General features: G+C 39.0%; 1 long non-coding RNA gene across 3 annotated transcripts in view; it reads right to left on the bottom strand.

Annotated features, from left to right (window-relative positions):
• Positions 1 to 2,452: 2,452 nt before the first annotated feature.
• The window catches only part of LOC117232142, a 175,116-nt gene continuing 154,744 nt past the window's right edge, over positions 2,453 to 22,824 (bottom strand). For 2 of the 3 annotated variants that reach the window (XR_004493074.1, XR_004493076.1), the window contains 3 exons: positions 4,307 to 4,566; positions 3,430 to 4,216; positions 2,453 to 3,321 (listed from right to left, as the gene is read on the bottom strand). This is a non-coding gene — a long non-coding RNA (uncharacterized LOC117232142). The remainder of the gene's footprint in view (positions 3,322 to 3,429; positions 4,217 to 4,306; positions 4,567 to 22,824) is intronic. The other variant, XR_004493075.1, reaches the window with a different exon arrangement.

Below are 22,824 nucleotides of genomic sequence, written 5' to 3'. Positions count from 1 at the left end.
TAACTCGATCAACAGCCTAACAATTGGTATTACAATATAAACTAAATGACCTCCCTAACTCTTATTACTGGGCAGCAGTATAATGATCTTCAATAACGATTTTATTCAATCATCAACACGATCAATTAGCAACGACACTGTAGATTATTCGAACTGCATATCAGGCATAAAATGATTACTCGACAGTTAGTACTTACGTCCTTGTTACTCGATGCAACTGCGGCGGACCTGTAAATCTGCTTTTCGATGAATTAGTGAGGTATCGATAGCACCGGGCACGGTGTTATTAATAGAGCGACATGTGTTGCAGATCGCTCGCGTTGTATCGATACTCGCGTCCAATTGCGCGTTAATTATTGGTGCCCTGTGCCTGACAATAACGCGAATATTGATGAGATTATCAATAATTTCCCCGTGGGTTATCCCCGTTGCGGTTCGCGGGCATCGCGTTTCACCTCAATTTGCATGCACCGACGGACAATAATCCATAACTGGTCCAAAACTCTTCTTTTCTTACATTTACCACACATCATTACACACTGAATTCCAGTGCAAATCAATTGTGTATTTTTCAGACAAAAATATGTAAATGTTCGTGTAAGAGTTTTATGATAAAAAATAAACAGAAAAGTCATTGTGGAATATTTTAAGCAAATTTAACTTTGTATAATTCAAAGTGTTTATTCGTAAACAACGGAGTGTTACTGGAAAGTTGTTTCTCTGAAATACGAACAAATGTACTGTAATATTAAAGAAACTCTTCGATTCGACACATGGCAATTGGGAAAAGAGTAACGTTTCAATCTTGTTTTGTTATTTTGCATAAAATCAGTAGCCTTCTGCGGTCAAACGTTCAAAGATAATCGTAATGACCTTTTAACTTCATTATTTCAAGCTACTTTGTTTTAAATATCATTCAGTTGTTAAGACACATCTAGAAAGTCATCAATTTTGGAAATAATAAGGAATTTTTCAGTAACAGTAATATGGGATCAATTTATTTAGCTTTTATTACAAATCTTCTTTAGTAAAAAAAACATATATAACCTGCATGAAAAGAAATAGATAGCTATCGTTGGAGAATCTGTTTTTCTTCAGGATCCTGATTTTATCGACAAAAACAGTTCACTGTAATATCGTTCATTCTCATAATAGCTCACTGTATTTCGATTATATAGAGTGATTCACAAGTATCCAGTCTGAAACTGAAAGATACATTTGAATGATAATATCTGACACCGCTATCGCCTAGGAGGCATAGTTAGATCGCAGAAGGTTAACCCTCTGACGAGCTAGGCGATCAACGTCTAACAAGTTTTCACGAGGAAGCCAGAGTAATACAGAAAGTCGTCTGAATAGCATTCCGTATGGAAAGAGGAATGGATGCAATCAGTACCAATCGTGCTGTTGAAATTTATACCAAGTTCCTACTGCTTGAGTAATATTATTGCACTAACATAACAAAATATATACATAACATAACATAGTGTATACGATCTTTGTTTTAATGTTCGAAATTTATATATATATAATGTGTCAGTGATCATTTCCAGCATTGTACTCAGTTTACTAAGGCACCATCAAATTTTTCATAGTAATTATTAGATGTCATCCTCAATGTGTTTAAAATTATAAAAGTATAAGGTAGTAAAAAAATTATTACGAAGATTTTTGGCTTCTCCAAAAGAAAGATGTTTTGGAAATATTCGACGATGATTTCTATTTTGATTTCTTTTTTTTTTTTTTTTAGTAAAATATCCTAACCAGAGATTTTGTCTCTTTCTTAAATTTGTAATTCCTTCCTGAATAAAAAACATTCTTTTCAATTCAAGATATTTAATTTTGAGTGAAGGTTTTGTACTGTGCTTTGTAAATGTGACGATCAGTACTCACGTGTATTTTCTTAAGTTTATATTTTCTTTTACCGATCCAAAGCTAATCTACGAACCTTTTTTGCAATCTAATAAAGTGAAATCAAAAGATGCAAATGAGAAATTAAGATATCTGACATCGTCGAAAACCTGGAATGGCTAGTACTTCCAAACTAGTAATTTCATTTACTTAGGCTTACGAGGACCTTTAGATGCGATGAATCGACGTCTATTCTAGCAGAAGAGCTGGGGGACTTTAAACAAACATCATCTAGTTTAGTGAGGGGTTGTATCGGGTATACACGATCTCGTGTAAACATGACAGATCGAGTCGAGCCACTCGAAACATCCATGAAGGGCTGGTAGTTTTCTTAAGTCGACGTGGAAGCCCCTGTCTCGTTTGAGACAGGTTAGGGCAGCTCTTAACTTCGATTTATACAAGCTTGTAATTTCTATATACATACATATTTCTTTGATAAAGTCCTGTGTGGCAGGTGGACCTTATACCTACATACCAAGGTATTAAATATCCATTAAACCATTAAAATAAATATTTAATTCGTAATTAATTAGCAATTAAGTAGTGGCTTCAACATCCAAATTGTAATTTTATTTTTCCTTCATATTTCGATCAAAGGAATTGAATTCACGCGTATTAGGTATATATACATAGAAGCTTAGATGAATGAAAATAATCACCAAAATTACTTCAAAGAAATAATTTCAATTTGATCAATGATTTTTTAAAATTTTAGTATTGTCCGTATATTTTCCCAGCGCACATTGATAATCAAATAAACTAAAAATGAAATGAAATACTTAAAGTTTCAGCCTAAGACGACTTCAAGATACAACTTTATTCACAGTCGATCGTTTGCAATGATAGCACATCGCTAATAATTCCCAGTTTCTAAATGTCAAATGGTAAAGAGCGGCAGCAGGCTTCCGTTTGCTCTGTGAAAACACGTTGAACCATTAACAGAGATCCGGTTAACACGAAGCATATCGTGGACGATCGTAAAGACGGCAGGAGGCTTGATACGCGTAAATAAACTTCCCTCTCCCGAGGATCTCGTTCGAAAGAAAACACGACCGGCTGTCTGTCTCTCTGTGTGACTTGCAAGTCGGACGATAGGTTTGTCGATGGATCGAGTACCCTTCGAGTGTTCGTCTTTGGAGGGTCGAACGGAAGCCGGTTTGCAGGTCGAACACTTCTCAACGGATTTGGAGGCAGGAAAAGCCAGCCAGATACTTCATCTTCCAAACAGATGCAGACAAGTCTGGCGCCAGTCTTGGGTACCGAGGTTTCTAGTTGAGATTTCGAGGCCACTGGGGACATGGACCACTTTCACTGACCACCCTGAATCTTCCGCTATATATGTTCATTTCCATTGAGAGCCACTTTACAAGGTCGCCAATTCTTTGAAACTTGCAACATCTCTGCTGTGTACTTTATTTTGAAAATTACGTAATTAGAGATTATTATTTTGTGAATTATTAAAAACTACACAAACGTAGCTCCATATGGATTTTCATTAAATGTATTAAAATTTAATACCTTTAATTGTATTCTGAAATAATTTCAATAGTCTATGTTCATTAATTTTACACACAGATCTCGAATACTTTTGTGAGATTTTTGTTACTATCATTATACTAATTTTCGTTTAGATGGCCCAATATGTAAGTGGATTTATATTCCATCGAAGAGAACTGTCTAAAACGTTAATTGAAATTGCAGATGATTTTAAGTACAAAAAGCAAATTTTCTCGGTTTATTTGTGCTAGTAGGTACTTAGAGAAGGAAACGCACGTGACACGGACAATGGCGCGTCGGCCGGAGAAATACAAAGGTAGTCAATAATGCGTGTGATTTGTGCAATAGGCGCCTACTGCACGTGCACCCGGTGCCGCGTAATTCGACGCTCCGAAATCGTTCTAGCTCGAAACATCACCGATGCACATGTGCGCCCACTACGATATCCGGGCCGAGTTGTATCGCGCGCATCCATGTTACGTGCATTCGTGCTCGTCATTACGTGCAGCGCTTGCTCGATACGTATCTGGGCATTATCTCCCTTACGTTGACACTCGCCATCATTGGTCGTGATTTTTGCGGTTAATCGAATGTACTTCCTCGGAAACTCAGGCTGCCATTCGAATTTCGATCTTCTCTTCCTTGTTTCACAGAAAGTATCGTAAGATGGAATGAGTATCAAAGATCGTATCTTTATAGATACAAACACAATTTCAAAGAAATGGCACCTAAACAAAGATTTATACCGCTGCTTTGTATATTTTTCATATTTTAACATATTCTATGTATCTTTGCATTTGTTAATTTCCTGTAAGTATATAAATGTCAGTTAAATGTCCATTTAATGCCGTGTGTCCGTAATTACAAATAGGAAGATAGGAAGAAAAAAACTATTTACGCGATTGAAATGTGGGTCAGTTTCTTGCATAATCTCCCTGAAGTTCCGAAGCGCATTTGGTCCATTTCCTAATAAGGTTCTGTATTCTTTGCTTGAAGGAAACTCTTGTTTTCAAGCGTAGTCGCTGTCGTTGCAGCGTATCTTTTTGTCGAAACGAAACTCTTGTTTTGAAGCAGAATCACGTTTCTTGAACAGTTATTCTGACTTTTGGACCTGATTTTTCTCTTTTCTTGCCATCTTCTGGATTTAGTCTCCTAAATCTGGAAAACACAATAGTCTCCATTACTAATTACATTTATGTAGTTGATATGACATTAATTAACCATACTTCATACTAATAAAGTCTCAAAACGCTCTTATTTTATATATCCAAACGATGTAGCTATACGTTGAAAGATTATACAAATATTCCAATATTAAAGCTTCTATAAATCGGAGATTATACCGAAGCTTAAAGTTTGTAGCTCAATTCTCGATTGAACAATTTAAAACACCTCATCACACCCAAAACATTCGAACTATTCGAAGTTTTCGTGAAATAAAGCGGATCGTCGTATGTTTTCGGTGGATGGCAATAATTAACCGAAAGCACTGGCCACTAATTTCAGCGAATCGTCGGATACACGGGAATGCGATGCAATGATCTCGATTGTCCTGCTGGTCGAAACGATGGACCAGTCATCCGTGGTGAATCGGGGGTGGCGCGGATGAAGGGGAACGATCCATACGTCCGATGGGTGGGCGATGCACATGCACGCTGTGCACCGGAGGCGCCGCTGCATCAATGCACTCTCCACGTTTTGCGCTCGTGCCGGTTGCACGTTGATCGTACCGACATCGAAGATAGGGGATAGGATACATATAATTATGGAGGGACCGTGCTCCATTTCACACGTCACACACCGTGTGACCGCGTCACACGGCCAACGCCTCGGCATCCTGCGTTCGATGCGCTCTGCATGTGCGCTCCGCATGTGCGCTCCTCTACCCGCGATTGGTCCACGGAAGGATTTCACGCAACGACAACCTTCGCTTCCATTTGGAAAATTGCTTGTTTTCCTTGGAAATCGTCTAAATGCTCGGTAAAACTACCAAAATTCCAGCATTTATTTAATGGTACTTTGTTTTACGGAAAAATAGGTAAAAATTACACGAAGTTGAATCCTATTAATTGAATCCTTGTTATTTGTTTAGTTTTATAGTGAAATGATTATGTATGATGGTAGAATTTTGCTACTATTTCTGTTTGACTTCCTGTCGTGCTTACATAGGTCATTTTATTTTAATTGACGCAAATCACGTTCAGTTAAGTAGGCTCATCTTATTTTAATCAGTGTCGTTGCACTCTAGTTTCGAGCACATCTTTAACATACTGTGTATCTGGATCGTATATATATATATGTTAAGATGTATAATTAGAGAATAGAAGCTTCTGTTATCCGAATTTGCAATGTCAATGTTATAAAACTATTGCTATATTTTCAATTTGATATACATATTTTCTGAAACAAATTTATTGACGATTTATAGTTAATTTTTAATATAATTTTTAATTATAGATAATTTTTAATTACTTACATTTCACTCGTTTTCAAATATCGTAACTGAACGAAAAAGAAGTGCCGAAGAAGATCAAAAATCGAAAGCAACATTTTAATACCAGTTACATGTTACATATACATTTTATTTTTATCGTTACTCTGAGACTGATCTACATGGCGTTCCATTTAATCATTTAATTGATCGTATTAACAGAGATTTACATGAAACTTACGTTGATCGAGGGAACGGAAGACGCAGTCAGGGTAGATGTATCGACGGCGTTGCAGCAATTGCAGGGCTGCGAGGAACAACGAACGCGACAGACGTTCGACGATCATACACACACGTGCATGTAAAGCGATTGAACAGCGAATGATTCAATTTGTCAGACCAATGAGTTTGTCAGGTGGTACTCTATGCCACGGTGTGCAACGCGCAAGAGCTCAAATTGGATTTGATTTAACGCCGCGCGTATTGCCGCGCATTACACACTAGAAATATCGCAATTTCTCGCGCCCCATCCAATCGGTTCTCCCGCAGTTCACAATAGATAAAACGTCGAATTTGTTACACCACTGATATTCCTCTTATTTCGTTAACATCGCTTTCTACTTACAAATTTATATATAATTAAATAATGAACATTTTCGTCTTAATCTGGGCTTGAATTTTCCAGAAATAATCAAAGTATTAAAAATATGTAAGCGATGTTTCTGTACATATAAATATTTTGAAATACCTAATTCTCCTCATATAAGTTATTGTCAAATAGCATGAATCTAACAACTTTGATGCATTTCACGAAAATCTTTAGTTTCGTTATATTAAATGACAACTATTTGGTAAAATTCATATATATTGAACGCTTAATTAAAACGTGGCTTATTTTTATATTTGAAAGATCGTATCAAATGTATCTATTTACTTAAGAAATATATAGCGTGAATTTAAAAATTACAGAATTGAAGATTCGTAAATACTTAGTTTCGTAATTCACCATAAGAATAAATTCAGCGCCAGATAATCAGAAATTTATTTAATTTTCTTTCAATTTTCTAATCATATTAAGCTAATATATACCACTGCCAAAGGCTCTGTTGTACGATTATTATCTGTATCTCTATCTTAACACCTTCATCTTATTTAATTTCCACGATATTTAAAATCCATCGCGATTTACGTACTTCTACCCCGTAAAAGTCACCGAAGAATACTTCGAGATTTTCCATCGGGGCTTTACTTTCTCTGATTATGTAACATGAGTACCGCGTAAGGATACCACTCCCGATGGTGTTGTTTCCCTATGGAGCGGGAACGAACGACATTACCGACCAGTGGGCCTGACTTAATTAAATGGCTTAAGTCCTGACGAAAATCCGGGGGTCGATACGGCTGCGGGAAAAATATTTCAACTGGATTAAGGACATAAGCTTTAGAAAAAGGTTACGAAGGAGGAAGGCTAGCTGCCGGGAAGCGGTATAAATTCTAATGTGGCGGCATTATAATTGCGCGGTTTACGTTCGCCGCCGGCCAAGGGCTGTACCAGGTCCAAATTAGCAACGATCATTATTTATGTCTCGCGAGGAAAAGGGGTTAAAATGGCCACTCGTTGCTGTACCGGTTCCTCTAACCCGGAAGACAAAGGGTACACACTCGAGGAAAGGGAACCTCCAGTCCCCAAGACATTATTTATGCGAATGAAACCAGTGCCGAATTACAGCCACCGATATGGCCGCCGTCTTTCGGAAGAACAAGCCAGGGGTAAAGGGTTCGCTTGCTCGTTGTACCTACTCTTAATTTTGCGAAAATCAAGATTTATTTTGTATCTTGGCCGAACAAGCCAATTTTAGAATCAACATTCGTGCTTTACTGCCGTGGTAAGTAATTTTACATTCATCAGTGAAACGCGAATATATTTATGTAAATGTATATTTTAGTGAATTCAATTAAAGAAACGAAACCCGAGGAGAGATTTGTTTCACTCGCTGAATACTGTAATAAAGAATACTTGCACTTTGGATATTTTATACATTTTTCCATATTGTTTACACTCCGTGTATTTTTTCACAGTTAAATTCCCCATTAACGTATCAACGTACAGCTTGTCTTTGAAAGAAAATGTACTTGCATCACTGAGTGCGTTGAATGATTAAGCGATGTGTCGTATTATATATGAATTTTCTTCGAAACTAGACTTTATTCTGTACCAGAACGAGATGTATAAAACGAGATTTAAATCATATATCATTGAGTGAAGAAATAATCAGTTTCCAACTCCATACTATTTTCGTCGTGCATGAAACGTCAAATTTCTTTAAATCATTCAAGTATAATATTACGTAATTGCAGGTAACTCTGTAGCGTAAACGATCCTAAGACTTATACAGGCAAACATAACGAGGCCAAATTCTTCTCATATCGTCTGTGCAACGAAATTCCTCGAACGTTACCTTCGCCAGAAAGCTTTCTCCGCATCTGCCATGTAAATATGAAATCAGGTTCAGTCGCCACGAGGTTTGTCGTTTCGATAACGCAAGCAGCGTGCGTTTTTCAACAAACGGTACAGGTAATTTATAGGACACCGTGACACTCTGTCTGGACTTTATAACGGGCTTTATGGTGTAGCGGCAAACAAGACCAACTGATAAGTAGCTATCTACCATGTTAAACATGTTATCCTAACGTGTTACAGACATGTCTACGCCGAAGCGGAGATAAGCAACAAGTGTGCAGTTCACATCGAGCCGTTTGGGAAAAGGTATTGTGTACTCGCTGCACGTTAATTGTCCCCTGCTCGCCACCCCCGCTCCAGCCAGCATCCCTGTGGACCACCCCCTTTTTTTCGAGCGAACCGAGTTGGATAACGCCACGGCTGCCGATATGAAACGACGTTTTAATCATCGAACAAGTACAAAACCAACCTTTGATTCTCCCCGCCACGCGAATATTTGCCCGGTATTGAAGGGCGAACCGTCGGAAAAAAGTCGCTCGATTATTTCAACGAACTCTTTTGTACGCGTAGGAGAGATTTTTCGGTGATTGTGATCGCAAGTTTTAAAAGATGGCTATTGATTAATCTTCATATATGACGTTTGTAGAAAACTTTATAAATATTTCAAAATAAGGTGGATGTATATGAAAGTATTTTCAGGAAATTTAAAAGAATCGAACGATACAGTAGTTATTACATCGTATAGATATTCCTTTTTCGATGATTGTAGAGGTAATGGGATGGGTTCAGTTACACATTTTTATGTATACAGTTTCATTAAAAAATATATACCAAGCATGATTGTAGGCTGCCTTTATCGCTATCAAATTTTATTCGTCCATAGCTAACGATCTTTTTTTTACATACTCATCGTATCATAAAAAGTTTCAATTTTTGTTTCCGTTAAAATCTATTCAAGATACATTAAGTCTACAGAAATTCGAAATCTAAGTCTAAAGAAGATCGAAAGAAATCATTTGTAAAATTTTATGCATTTAACATATTTGTCAGTAGAATTACCTATAAGGTGGTATGATATAATTCATCTCCATATCTGCATATGTATTATTTAAAGAATCATTAACTATTAATTGCAAGAGTGTTCTGAAAAAATTCTTCGACAAATATTTTGTACTTTCCTAAATAGAAACTATATATTTTAATTATCGCAATTATTATTAAAATACATTAAATATATATTGTAATAATTACAATCTACTATTTCATTTGATTTTAGATTTTATGATATTTAATTTTGTGGAAAACGTTCATCCAGTAATTAATTACACTGTAAGGAAGCTCTTGTGTTGGGTATCTTTCGCAGAAACGAAAGGATACACGAAAACAACGGAACGGAAGAATGATCGCAGAAACCCTCAAAAAGCCGTATTTCACGGAAATAGCCGATGAAGCCTCCTTATGGTCAGCAAATATAATAAAGTCCAAGTCCATATATACGTGCTTATGGTCTCGGCGTGGCAGACCCCAAGAAAATGCAACGGCATGCCGTGTACCCAGGCATGGGCCAAGAAAAGAGGGAGACGCGACCTCCTCATATTTTCTGATTTTCCGCCAATAAACCCCATTACTATTTATCAGGCTAATGCGTCCTTATAACTCCCATTAACAACAATCTATACGGTCTCAGGCATTAGCGGACCTGTATACATGTACCGTGGGTAAATCTTCTTCAGAGAAGAACGCTTTCTCTTAATTGTGTACATTTTTATTCTTCCAAAATTTATCAGACAGAAACGTATTCTTTAAATTTATTGACATTTTGAGAGCGTAGATATCAAGTTTTATTTTAAAATCGATTATCGACGAAAAGAGATAATACCGTTATCCGTAAAATTAATAATTATTATGTTGCATTGACTTTGTAAGCATGTAACAATAACTGAAAAATATTCAATGCTTACAGTATTTTCTTAATGGATAACTTTTGAAAATCTGGAGACGAACGAAAAATTCTTCGAGAATGGAATGACAAACTGTCTGAGGATAGAGAAAGATTATAGAACAAGGTGAACAATAAATTGTAATTGTTACTTGTCAGATTCTATCATATATATGTCGTATATAACATCATAACGTTCCTAAAATGTATTTCTATGATAATCTTCAAATCGTGATTTAATCGAACCAGATTCTAAGAAATATCTTGTAATTTAAACATTTTATAGACAGTCTGTGAACTTTGGACTTATCGTGTCCTCCAAAATACACTCCTTCTTCTCACTGATTTTATTTAAGAAAGTTTCACAGGGGATAAGGAATGCAGTTTGAATGGGTCACTTTCTTCGTCAAGTGTTTCCAGAAATTCTCAAAGAACACTAAACAATCTCCCTTTGGAATAAACAGGAATGCATCATGAGTAATTGGTAGGTCGATACCGCTGAGCATCTGTCACGACAGGTCTACGAAAATAGGCAGGATTATAGCCTGTTTGTCGGCGACCATGAACTAGACTAAACAGTGTCATAGGTCGTGGCGTTAGTCTGTATACATAAACGCACGACGAAGGGTGTACGACCGGTAGCAGCCACTCGACTACCGTCTGTTTCAAGGGTTTTTAGAACATAAATAATTTTCTAGAGGACTTCGAAGACTCGAATCTTTTACTTGATTATTTTGCTACCATGAAATACCGGTGGGACGTTCTTGAGATAACGTTAATTGATTTAAATGTATTTCAAGTTCCCGTTGAAACACATACGTGTTCTTCCAGTTTCTCACAAAGATATACTATGTTATACAAAAGATATGTAAATTAGTTGTGGTGATTAATTCGTACCATGTGTTCTGTACGTTGAACTTCATAAAATTTCACTTGGTGTTTCTCAGATATAAGTAATAGTAAGGATTTCGGATAGTGGTAACATGATTTTAGAACATTTAATATTATTTACAGATATCTAGAAAATGGCGTTCCAAAATTAGGTGTCCTCGCTTTCGATGTAATTTTCTATGAATACACTACCAATAAAGAAAGAATAATTTCCTATATGAAAATACCTTAAAATTGAATCGATCTCCATCCAAACCTCTTTTCAATCTTCGTATCGGTTCCCTAATAATTACCTTGTAATCAACAATCAGAATAAAAAACGAATACTAGTGTTTCTTAAACAAATGACCACTAAGCAAGGCTCGTCCACAGCTGTGTAAGATTTATTCCACGTACGACCTCACGGGTGAAAATGTGAAGGTGGTAAAACGTTGGCTCCCGAAATTTCGAAAGCTTCATTTCGGCCACGATAAAACAAACGTCGAGAAAGCGAAGAAAAGTCCGCGACTGCGGGCGAGACAGAGGTAAGATTCGGGCACGCAGTGTAATATAAACGTCGTAAAATAGGAAGCAGGTGAATCGTATAATTCGCGAAGGGGGCCAGGTTCGTCGAGTAATTCTCAGCCGCGTTGCGACACGGCCCTCCTCCTCTCTGCGTACGCGTTACCACCATACCAGCCACCACGTACGACGACCGCATCGCACCACGTGCTGCTCATATCGCCCTCAGCGCGAACGGCTCACCGGAAGGGGTGAGTCTGCCGTAATATACGAAGAGAACGCGGTCACATCCGATTTCATCCGGCTTCGGTTGTGTTTTTCTTCGCCTGGATATGCTAGATGCGCCACGAGAAATTGTCTACGAGCTCCTTCGCCAACCGGAAATGAATGCGGTTAGGTGATGAAATGCACCGCCTTTCCCTGTTAACCCTCTATTAACGTCGTCGAGAATGGAAAATTGTATATTCAAGTATACTTATTCCATTTTTTCTATTTTATTTTAGTAGTTTAAGATTGCGCTAGTGCCATATGGATTATCCTACACAACTGAACTAATAGATTGTAGACGAAATTTTACAGGTCATAAGTTATCAGCATTAGTAAATATCCTCGCATAATTCAACAAGACGTAAATGAATTTTACGAATCATAATGTATTGGATTATCTTATTCGTGCGAAGATTATAAAATTATAGGAAAGAAATCTGTAGCTTGCAACTTGTCAATTTACTAACATTATTAGTTGGTAAATTATTGTATAAGACGATCCTATTGATGTAATATTGGGTAGTTCGAAAAACTCATAGTAAGTGTTGTATCACTCAGAATTTACATTGGTCAACTCTGTAAATTGAATAGTAGAAAATCGTGATGATGTTACAAATGTTTTCAAATATGGAATTTACGATTATTTGCCTCACATGCTTTATATGTATAAGTAATAAAATCGAAAAATTTATTAAAATCGAAGTTGACCAGTCCGACTTCTGAGAGGTTTGTTTAAGTAAAATCGTTAGGCAATATATTTTTACAAAATTAATATTTTGCTAAACAATATCTTTCAAGAATAGTGTTACAAACAGTGCGTGTCAATAGTAAAGTATAACAACTTCATTGACACGGTATCTCACTTAATCGACTTTCTGTAATTACCACTAAATGAACGAGATCGAAACGAATATCGAAAATGAAGCAATCACGTCGTGTTGATTGTGCGGAAGCAGCAGAAATTCATCGGTAAGATGCACGCATACGTTTACAGTGTTGCGTCACGGAATGAGTTGATAGCGGGCGGTGGATCCACGAAAAAATCGCTGACACCACCTGGGAGTCATTCTGTTATCGTCGCATATTTGGTTTTCCCTGCAAGGCCCCCTTCCACCTGTACCGTTAATGCCGCAGGTATCCTTCGGTAAACAACGAAGCAGCAGGTTGTTCAGATTTTATTTGTCAAGCCCGGCAGGCACCCGTCTCCCTCTCGCCTTCTCTCTCGCTTATCGTCCCCAAACGCATTGAGTGGCCGGCGCTTCCTTCCTCCCCCAGCCCCGCCAGAAATCCGTAGACGGCCAAATATTAAACTTCTCCCCTTCTCGTGCGTACCGATAACGGGAGGTCCCGGTTTCGCCTGTGATACCATCTTTATTCCCCGCGACTATAAAATTTTACAATCGCTGGACAGGGATTTTTATCGACGTGCCAGCTCGTCGTTTCTTTTCTTCGCACGGTCCGCGCCCGCACCCCGAGGAACACCTTTTGTGGTTTACAGCCATTGCGTCCGTATTTTAGCGGGATCAATAAGGAGGAAAATTAAACGTCCAGAATAGGTAAATTTTGCCGTCTGATTTGAGTAATTATTACTTATGATAGAGACAGAGTTGGTTTGGCATAACTGGTTTGAATATAAAAAGAGTGATTTTGTATCATATCATTTATTACATAAAGAGTCGGATACTTGAACTGAGTTCTTTCGAATTTCATGTGAACCATGTTATGTTAGGTTGATTGAGAAACTATTCTTGAAGGGGAAATTAACTTTCTTTATCGAAAATTGTGTCAATTATTTCTCAATGTAATGTCCATTGCTGTTTCTGGCATTCATTGCTGAAATCATTAACGACAACTCAATTGCCCAAGGTCTTTGTTTAAGTATCTTTATAACTTAAAAAAGCTAGTATCCATATACTTTCTAACTGAAACTATTCATGCTACAAATTCTTTCTGTTGCCAATCACTTAACTCCCTAAATAATTATGATAACAAATTTCCGATACCTATTACTTAATTAACTATATTCGATGAAAATCGTAGATTAACAGATGCTCCTTCTGATAACCGAAACGAAAGAGAAGGCCAAAGAACGTCATATGTGAGTGATTTTGCAGCGTCGGTTTCTACGCGCAGGCTCCCTTGTCCATTAGCCCGCGTCCTCGAAAATTATTTGTGACAGAAGGACAATAGGTGAGCGCGCAGCAAACAAGTTAGCAGTCGCCTGATTCCGCGGAGTGGCAGCCCCATAATTGTTACGACATAACCTCCAGATAATCGCATCTAAAGTTTCAGGACGTTTCGCGGAGTTAGTTGCCGGTTTGCTTGGAGCTGGGCATTTAGCCCGTATTGTCGTGCATATGCCGAGCGTGGATGTACACGCTCGGAGGCCTCTTTGCCTACAGGCTCGTTCAAACGGAACGTACGTAGAGGTACGTGTTCCTCTGGCTGTCGGCGGTGAGCCTTGTACCTTCTACAACGCGAATGTGTCCGTAATCCGTTCACGGACCAACTGCCGCCTCCGCTTCCGTACAATGCTCTGTTACTTAAACTTGCGCCTCATTGTGTGCTGCTAATATGCCTCGAATCGTGCGAGATTCGGACTACCGAGCGCCGTCCCACTCCATAATCGCTGTCGTTATGTTAACCGCCGCGAGATTTCTGACGTTCGCTGTGTATTGAATTTAGAACGCACAAAGGAAAATTATGCGTACGAACAACGATAACTTCGTTTCTCTGTCTGGATCTCGGGGATTCCTTGTCTGTCGGCCGCGATCATCAAGAACCGTGAAAAGTTTATTATCTCTGTTACTTTTAGGTAGAATTATTCTTATGGAAAATTTTTATTTTCATCTTTAGTATTTAGATATCTTAATGTGAGTACGTAGGAATATTTTAGTAGATGGAAATATCGAAGGAACTTCAGATACATCGGGATGAATATTTGATTTTTTCAGGATTCGAGAAAGGTTAGGAGATATTGATGGAAACTGTTGTCGAGCACTAATTTTACAATCTCTTAGAAATTTATCGGTTTTTATAACATACAATTTTATTTTAAAATTACAAGTTCTTTATTAACGATTCTTAAATTAGTCTGAATCCTTAACATCTATTCTACCTTCGTATTAACAGTCATGATAAAAAGAACAGCTTTCTAGTTTCGATACACATTATACCTCTGTGATCCAATATTCTCGTATTCTCTCATAGCGAAACACGCGAAACCTCTGACACGACGATATCCCTGTCAAAGCATATAATTCGTAACTCGAAATTCTAGTAACAAATGGTGGTTTTTCTTTTTTCGTCGCATCGCTCCAATCGGTACACTTGATTCCATGCGGCGAAATGGCAACTGGGACACGGAGTGACGCACAGAGGCATGCACGAAGCCGCGATTAATGCGAGAGCGAGCGACCGCACGAATTAACGCTTGTTTCCAAAAGCCCTAACGTGGCCGCGACAATTCTTGAGTGCTGTCTGCTGCAGAGGTGGCTAAAGAGAACGGCAGGAAACGTTGGCTAGATGAAGAGAGACGGAGAATCAGTGACATAGTAAAGTGAGAGGGAGACAGAGAGATACGTTACCGGGTCTACCCCTTCTACGGCTGTTTCTACCTCCTTCCTACCCAACCAACCCCTTTCTCTGACCCCGGGGATGCGGAGCAACCACGTTAAACGTTGGTAATGTTAACGTAAATAGATTATAACACTCTGTTAAGCAGGCAGGCAGGCTCGGGCCTCGGCTCGTGCGAATTACTCACGGATCGCGTGACACGTTCCCCTGTCCTGCCAACCGCTGCTTTTGGCTATCAACCTACGTGCTGCACGCGTCGACGACGCTGTCCTGCCACCCTCGCGCACCCTCTGACCTCCCCCGTTCCCGTCCACTTTCCCACCGTGTAAACGCAATGTCGTGTTTTGGAAGCGTCCGACAAACGAAACCGTGCTCGTGCGATGGAAATTGTTCGGGGTCCTCTCGGTTTTGACGTTCCTTGCTCCTTTTTTTCCTTTTCTAATCCAAGATGACCGACGTCTGGCTCCGCCCCAACTTCTTCCACATACTGTGCCATTTCCTCCCATTTTTTGATAGATGATCCTGAATTATATATATTTTAAGGTTCACTTTCGAATAATACTGGCAGGCAGTTCGTAACAAATGAACACGTAATTAGTGTAATAAATAAGAACTGTGTAAACTCTTAGCGATAGAGGCAGCGATCAGGTATCGTCGGATTTAATTATCAATCGCCGTGCTAAAAGACAACTAGTGGACAGAGAATACGTAATGCACAATGCCAAGTCATATATTATAAGACGCTTAAAGTTAATCAAAGATTTGACACATGCGCAGTCTGGCATTGTACAATTTTTAGAATCAAGGCAATCAGGTGTGAGCTGTGCCATTGAAGACGATGTGTCTCAACTTTTCGTCAGTATTGCAAATATGTTCATCAGAGATCACGGTAAAAATTCTACTTGAAGCTACAGACACTTTACATACAAGTGAATATAATATAACAAAAATAAGTGTAATGAATTGCATGGTAAACAGGATGCGCATTAATTGATTTAACTTTCCTTGCTATACCATTGTCATTGGTTCGCAGGTTAAGAAATGTCTATGTTCTTCACGAAATTGCGAATTCATTACGCTTTCTAGGCAACATATTGGCGGATTTTAATATGTGTTGCCTTGGAATTTATGAAATTTGTGATAGAATGCCTGGTTTAATTTTTTGAAAGGTTTCTCGGAAAACGGTATTATGGGAGGAAATTGGTTGTGCGTTTGGCGAGATAAGCGTTTATGGAGAATTTCCTTTCGGCCTGGAGCCAAATAAAACGATGTTTCTGTTATAATACGCCGCTTTTCAAGTCTACGTCATTCTCCTGAACGCATTCTTTGTTTAACCATTAACCTGCTCGCCTTTTATCGTACGATACATCACCCCTGTTCGTAGGTCACGAGAGTATTATTGCCTCTTACAGTTGTCCTTTCGCATGATTACTTCCGCTTCTTAGCATTCTCACGCACCACTAAAATATGTACGCAATAACGCGGTCATAACGTTTTTATGGCAGGACGCCTGCTTTCTGAACTTCGACTGCGAAGCTCCTTTCGACGTCCATATAAAATTCGATCTCACGGGAACGATGTTCTTCTAAATATTTCATGAATAATAATTATATTTGAAATATACCAGAATTTCTATCGATTGATCTCTTAGAGGCGTAGATGATGAACGAAAACTTTCTAACTTTATAACATTCGTATACAATTTGATATTAGTTGTTAATTTAATTGTACTTGTTAAGATTTATTTTAAAAAATCGTATTTGAATTATTTTCTACATAATATAAAAATTGTGTTTTACATGATTGATATAAAATAGTTGTGTACAAAAATATCTTTCTTTTTGTAATAATAATAATAGTACGAACTATAGGCAATAAATATTTAAATCTTATAAGATGAATCATCTATGAAGTAGCAATCAAATATGTAAATTTAAATCACACAAGGTTCGATCATCTTTAAGAATACCAATTTTTAAAATTCTTATTCTGTGAATCCTAATTCTCTAAATCATACTACTATCAATAACAATAAGCATGGAAAGTTTCCTAGAACCGGTGAACGACATAGACATGTTCAATCTTGGAGGTATATTTTACTGCTTGAAGTACGTTAACTCGTCACCTCGTCGACCTACAAACGCTACTTCCCAACAGGACCCTTGTTTTCCCGAGCCAAAAGTGAATCTACTTTTACTACCGCCTTTTCCCGAGAAAATGTTTAGCAAACTGGCGGGGCCAAGAAAACTGTTAGCCACAAGAAGTCAGCCAGCTGGCTTTATAGTTCCTTAAAAGGTGGCGCATTTTCAGACACGCGGCTCCTTCTCTGTCCCGATTTTCACGCGTCGCGTATGTAACCACGTGTCACGCGCCTAAACGCGGACTAATGCACCTTCCCCGCGGTGACTGAAATCATTTATAAGCTATAAATGCGAGTTATTGACCCGGCCATGCCCCTTTGCGTGCCAATAAAACTGTACTTTGTCCCGACTAGACACGACCAGTCACTTCAGACGCTCTTCCATCCCGACCTTCTTTTATCTCTTATTTACAACTCCTTTATTCGCCGATTCCATCTCAATCAGGCTACCCTGGCTCTATCCGAGTTCGTCGTCCTAAAAATAAGGTTGGCCAGGGATTAAGGTCGTCCCTTACACTTCGTTTCCGTCAGTCAAATGCCGGCCGAGCTGCGGTTCCCTCCTGCAACTTCGCATCCTCCGGTTTAGATTCTGCTCCATTTGATCTGGCCTAATTATTGGGTCGTCATTTCTTCTGCACGATAGGTGGGACGAAAGATCGAGATTGAGATTTAAAATTTTGATGTAGGTATGATATATGAAAGGTATTTTGGAAATATCGATCAGAATACCTGGAAGAACGTGTATATTGATTGCATTAAAGAATTACTAATTTGCATTAAGGAGGTTGCCTGGTTTGTGGATGTCTGATAATTAAACGGTTTTCTTTTTGTTAGTCGATCTTAAATACCTTAGAAATGGGATGAACGAGAAAGAAGCAAGAGAAGAAGGAAGAGAAAAGATAAAGGAAAGTAAGAAAGGGGAGAAATGAAGGGAGACAGTAAAAAGTACTGTGTATACCCGATCAAATAATACTAATCAATTGTTAATGTTTTAATTAGTCCAGAATACCAACGAAATTACTTTCTTATATAGCATAATTACTCGTAACTGAATTTCGACGATACGAGAAACTAAAAATTTAGTTTACCCAGAATACGTGATTTCCTAAGATACATAGACAATAATAATAACGAACAAAATCTGGCATTGTTCTTTCCCACCGACTGCACATTTCGCGAACATGCATTCTCAATAACTATTAGAGCTCACGGTGACATCGCTTGCCGCGATATTCAAATCCAAGCCACGAGTATAATGTCTGTGTTTCAGTATAGATTGCTTGTACTCTCTGTCTGGTTTCCGCGGATCACAATAATTTCGATATTGCCTACCGTTCCCGCTGATCATTTCGCTAAGTACAGCGTCACGGCTGAATTTTTACGGACGTGCAAGCAATATCTATTGTTGGATATAAAAAAATACACGCGTACTCCGTGTCGCGTTTGCTTCGCTTCTTTTTTTTCGTTTTATTCGTCTGCCTCGGCGCATACGTTTCTTCGCGACCCAATGTTTTATAAAGTGAGCCACCCATACCTGAATCTCTCCCTCCACGATTTACCTGCACTCGCGCATCACTCTAACGTGCGGTTCTCCGATTTTTCAATATCCATTCCTCCTTTTGTTCTTTTCGACGTCATTCGCGATATTTCGTTCAGCACCGATTACGATAGCAATCACAGATGTTAAAATATTGCCTGCTTAATGAGTTTCAGTATTCGGAAATTGGAAGAACTAAATGTCTAGGAATGATTGTAGATAGAAATCCAACTGAGACCATTTAGTGTACATTTGAATTCTATTTTCATTTCTGCATTTCTTCTTACCGAAAAACTATCTTTCTTATCCATGGCTTATTGTATAGTTTCTGTAATTTAAGATTAAGTCAAAATTTGTTGATCAATTATCACAATTGCAGTGTTTGTACTGAAATAGGCAGCAACATTCCAGCGTCGTGGATAACAAATTGGCCCGTCTATTTAAAAAATAAATTTCCAGTTACTAGGAATTGCGAATCCACTAGTTAGCCATGGAATCTTTTCTAGGAAAGGAAGTTAAAAAGCGAAAAGAAGAAAGACGAAAGGGGATTGAGTCTCCAGACTGTTCTGGTTCTTCGATAAACCACCTCGATATCTGATGTCGGCCGAGCAAAAGGAACAGCGAAACCGAGTTTTTAATTTGGCGCGTGTCACGTGACAGGTTGGACGGCCGGTAGAAGAGGATTCGAGAACGGAACGAGCGGGCAGCCAGATGAATCTCTCGCATTGTCTGCGTTTCAATGGATACGCCCCGACTCTCTATTCCTTCCCGGTTTTTCGGCGTTATTTTCGGTGACAAATATTATCGTGTCGAACAATGTGATCGCCTTCACTGAATGCTCCAGCTTCGCTGACGTTCCCGCACGGTCGGTAATCTTCGACATTGTTTCTCGGAAGCGTGCCCGCGGCCATATTGGAATTGCTAATGTTCCAGTCTGCCGCAACCTGATGAAAATGTAGGATGGATGGCTTTATGTTGACGAGAATTACGATCCAGCCGTGATCGAAACGGGAACAAAGAATTGATCTATGATTTTTTTGTTGCAACATCCTTTTCCTCGTGTCACGTATAATCTTTGACTTTAATACTGGATATATGAAAGATTGGTATTCTTTCTTAGGCTTTAGAAGCAGTAACTAAACTTGCTGTTACTTTAAACGCCATACAGAAAAACCTATTATCTTTCATTCGAGTCAAAAACTTACGAATAATTGTACTTATTAGCGAAGACAATAATTTTCGATGACTTTCTGTTATGTTAATATTAAATTAGTGCTGAAGAATATATTCAAAATATGAGCATTGTATCAACTTATCTCAGATTCTAGAGTAAGAACATACTTCGACTTCTTCATTTACTTGCTACGGTTTTTCAAATAATTAATATCTGTTGGACGTTATTATTAACGGAATTATCAGAAAAGGGGGAGGCTTGACACTTTTACATATAACACTCCCAGATATTACGCGATGAAGCTCGCGATACGCGCGTGAGGTCCGATACGTGATCGAATAAAAAGCGTGGATGGCATCAGCCTCTATGAACATGGACAGTTATCGAGATTGCAGAAGGTACGGTTATCACGATGAGGAGAATGGAGGATTCCATTCAGTTGGACTCTCGCCGGGGGCGCAACGACGATGGAACGCGAAGCTGAACGACTGTCATTGTTGTCATTTTTACGGGCATTAAAATCGGGGGTCGGCTACCTTCCTCTGGCGAATTCCGATCCGACTAGTAATGAAAGTTCAGTTCCTCTTCCGTTTACGTGCATTACTACTACCCTGAAAACAACTCGATGCTTCCATTTGTTAAATCCGACAAAATCATCATGCATTGAGAAATTATCGTCACAGAAGAGATCATTTCTATTGTAATACAACGATTTCGTTAGAAATCCAAGTTTTGAATGGGAAGATGGACAGTGAAAATGAAAACACAGGTAGGATCGATAGTTTACGTATGAAAGTGGCGAATCGGACAGTTCGAGGAACACAGATCTCGTATCAAAGCGGCAGCTATTCGAAGTGACAGAGAAGACCCATCTCGGCGAAGACAACTTCAACGAAGAGGATGGTGAGCCTGCGAGGGGGTGGTAGAAGGTGGATTACGGCTCGATTCGGCAGCAGGCCCCCTAGGGCACGTCGAGGATCGAGAGACGCGCCATTTCATTCGCCGACTGCCGATATCGCCAGCCCCTTCCAAAATATCTCATTCCCAAACGCCTCGAGCTCTCGATGGATTACAAACCTATCTATTACTTCCCTGTCCCTATCTCTGCCGACGAGGAATCACGAACGAAATGTGCTCGTCTGTTAGCGTTTTCAGACTCTTCAAGATTTCCCAAAGAACGCTTTTTTCAATAGCTTCAATCGCCAACCGAAAGTTACGTTGATTTCCGCCGAAAGGCAGCCTCTGATCAGAAGAACTGATACGGCTGCGAACTGAACAGTTGCAGTCTAGTGTGGTGTGATGTTTGGATTGTTCTTGTTTTGTAGCAACGATAATACGACTGGTTAGTTTCACTATTACCATAGAGAAAAGCTGGTGGTAATTATTAATTACTATATATTTAGATCCTTATTTCTATAAAAGCGCTCCCGCTTTTGGGAAAATATATTTTTGTTTGACTAATCTAGGTATTGTTCTTTTAAGGAAACAATTGCAAGATATGTAATTATAATTGGGAATTGAGTTAGTTTGGAAAATCAGCGAAAGGAGATATACCATTGAAAAATATCACAATATATAAGTTGATGAGAGTTTTGCTAACTCTGATGAGCTACCAATGACGGCACATTTATCGATGACACACAATCTTCTTTGAATCTTTGAAGCAATATATTAACACGCATACGTAAGTCCTCTTTTCGTCATTCAACGCTAAACATAAAGAAACGGGGTGTCTTATTTATCCGCGGCGACATTTCCACGAACGAAAAGGCGTTCCGATTGCTGATATCTCTTTCCTTGAGCAAAGTTGCGAAGGTTGGTTGCAACAAACTAATTCCACCGAGAGAGAGTTGTATCTCGGTTTGCAGCGGGTCGGCTCAGCAGGCGGGAAGAGGATTCTCGCTCTTCAATCCTCTACGGCGTTCTCGATGCGCCGTGTGCTCGGTACACGAGAAGGGACACAGGCATCTTCTTTTTTCGCTCGTGTTTTTTTTTCTCTCCTCCGTCTTTTTTTCCTCTCTCTCTTTTTTCTTTTTTTTTTTTTAAGGGGTGGTGATGATGGGATACTCTCGCCGTGAAGAAACCGGCATAGGCGCGGCGAGAAGCGGCACCTCTTAGTCTAATTGAAAAGTCGGCGGAAATTGAAAATTGCGATCGCGAATTGCGAGCTGCTTTAGGGAAAGCAAAGGGACAGAGTTTGCCAGCCACTGAAGAAGATAGATAGAGGGAAGAGGCGGTGGTCGCGGAACGAACGTGGAAGTAAGCGCGAGCGGGAAAGGGTGAGAGAATGCGGAGGAGAGGGTGCAGGCTAGCGTGTCGGAATACGGTAGAATGAAGATTCAGTGTTTTGTCTTTCGTTGGCAGGGAGATGGAAATGGTGTCGGAGGGGGTGCGAATCCAGCCTCGTATGGGCATTCTTTTAAAGAGTCGTCAATTGTACCGTTCTATATGCCCGTTCTGAGGGTTGATTTCCTCGTGCCTGCATCCAACCATCCATTC

This window comes from Bombus vosnesenskii, unplaced genomic scaffold (genome assembly GCF_011952255.1).
Source record: "Bombus vosnesenskii isolate JDL3184/JDL3185 unplaced genomic scaffold, Bvos_JDL3184-5_v1.1 scf7180000013263, whole genome shotgun sequence".
Lineage (NCBI taxonomy): Eukaryota > Metazoa > Arthropoda > Insecta > Hymenoptera > Apidae > Bombus > Bombus vosnesenskii.
The sequence above is the reverse complement of the archived record's forward strand: the minus strand, read 5'-3'. Positions and strand labels throughout refer to the sequence as shown.